Raw genomic sequence first — 2227 nt, 5'->3', positions numbered from 1 at the left:
TTTTATTTAAAAGTTCTACCTGATTTGATAGCATAGTGACCGTGTTAAGGTTGAAAACACTGGCTGCTTTTGTCGGTTTTGTTCTCATGACTTGCCACTGATAGTTATTCTGTGACATCTCTTCAATAAATTCGTAAGCCTCTTCAGGTGTTTTGTTGTTCAAAGTTCCACCGACGGCTGCGTCGATAAGTTGCCTTGTTGAGGGGTTCACACCGTTGTAAAACGTCTGAACCTGTAACCATAGATGTAACCCATAGTGAGGGCACCTTCTTAATAGATCCTTGTATCTCTCTCATGCATCATAGAGTGTTTTTAGATCCATCTGCACAAAAGAAGAGATATCATTCCTCAACTTAGCTGTTTTAGTCGGCAGAAAATATTTGAGTAAAAATTTCTCGGTCATTTGTTCCCAAGTAGTGATTGACCCTCGTGGTAACGAGTTCAACCATTGTTTAGCCTTATTCCTCAACAAAAAATGAAATAACCGAAGATGAATGGCATCATCAGAAACGCCATTGATTTTAAACATGTCGCAGAATTCTAGAAAATTTGCCAAATGATTGTTTGGATCCTCATCCTGCAAACCATCCAACTGAATAAACGTTGTATCATTTGAATTGTGTTAGGTTTCAGTTCAAAATTATTTGCAGCAATGGCAGGCCTAACTATACTCGACTCAGTTCCTGTTAAATTAGGTTTAGCATAATCATACATAGTCGCGAAGCGTGATTACGATTCTTGGATCGTGACAATCGCAGGAGGTAGCGAATTTTTCAGATTTTCAGCCATCTCCTCGGTTGTGGTGTGAATATCGTACTTTTGCTCTTCCTCTGTGTATCTTAAGCTTCGCCTCATTTCTCTTCGGTTTATGCGAGCTGTATGTTCGATCTCACTATCAAAAAGTAATGGTCCTGACGGGTTTCTTCTAGTCATAAACTATAAAAATCTGCTAGAAGTAAATAAAAGAAAATTTAGTAATATAAATAAAAATAAAATTTAAATTGCAATAAAATAAATGGCTAAAGTAATAAGAATTAAGTGTTCCTAATATTTTAGTTCCCCGGCAACGGTGCCAAAAACTTGATGTGCTATGTGATAATCTCGTGATAATTTTTATATTTATGAATTATCGTACTTGAAAACTAACTATTATCACAATAAGGCAAGTGCACCTATCGAACAGTAGTATAGTTTATAGCAAGACTAGAATGTCGAATCCACAGGAACTAAAAGTATTAGTATTAACTTTCTTTTTATTATTTATCATAAAAATAAAGGGGTTTGTTTTATCTAAACTAATTACTAAACTAAGAATGCACAGGAAGTGAATTGGGGAATTACTTTTGGGAAAACTGATTGATTTAGACAATACCCAAGGGAAAAATCCACCTAGACTTCACTTGTTATTGACTCTGAATTAGACTATTTATTCACTTGATTTGATCCGTAGAAATCTCTAAGTTATATTATTATCTCTCTGAGACTAACAACATCTAACCCTAGGTTGATTAATTGAAATCTCTTTCTAATTAAAACCCCTAGTGTTGCATTAACTCGATCTATGGATTCCCTTATTAGGTTTCACCTTAATCCGGCAAAATTATGTCACCCTATGTCTAGGGGTGCAATCAAATCTGCTTAATTATGCTAGATCTACTCTTAGACAGGGACTTTTTCTCCTCTGAATAAGCACATCAATACTTGAATCAATATCCTGGAATATTAAAGCAAGAATTAAGAGCATATAATTAAGAACAAATCAAATATTTATCATATAATTTAGAAAATAATAACAAGATCCGTCTTAGGTTTCATTCCCCCTAAGTATTTAGGGGATTTAGTTCATAAGTATAAAAGAAATTATCTCAAAAGAATAATGATAACAAAACATAAAGAAAACCCAAAAACTCCTTAAGCAAATTGAAGGGAAATCTTCAGTCTTGAAGGATAATTCGGCTTCTGAGATGGATCAATCGGCTTTCTTCGAGTAATTCCTTGCCTCTTACTCCGTGTGTCCTTTAGTTGCCTCCTCTGGGGTGTTAATATAGGCTTTAGAATGCCTAAGAACCCTCCAAAGTGCCCCTTTCCGATTAGAACTAGACTTGGGCCCGACAGGGACACGCCCGTGTGACACGCCCATGTGCGATTGCTTCAAACCGTGTTTGAGTCTGTTAAATAGACACGGGCGTGTGGTCTACCCATGTGAGGAAGTCCAGGTCGTGTTTAG

General features: G+C 36.1%; 1 non-coding gene across 1 annotated transcript; it reads left to right on the top strand.

The window, feature by feature from the left end:
* Window positions 1–248: 248 nt before the first annotated feature.
* Window positions 249–355, top strand: LOC128284876 (small nucleolar RNA R71). Its single transcript, XR_008275296.1, has one exon. It is a non-coding gene; the product is annotated as a small nucleolar RNA R71 (small nucleolar RNA).
* Window positions 356–2227: the final 1872 nt, after the last annotated feature.

This window comes from Gossypium arboreum, chromosome 11, assembly GCF_025698485.1.
Source record: "Gossypium arboreum isolate Shixiya-1 chromosome 11, ASM2569848v2, whole genome shotgun sequence".
Classification (NCBI taxonomy): domain Eukaryota; kingdom Viridiplantae; phylum Streptophyta; class Magnoliopsida; order Malvales; family Malvaceae; genus Gossypium; species Gossypium arboreum.
Note: the sequence above shows the minus strand (reverse complement) of the source record. Positions and strands in the feature narration are given on the sequence as shown.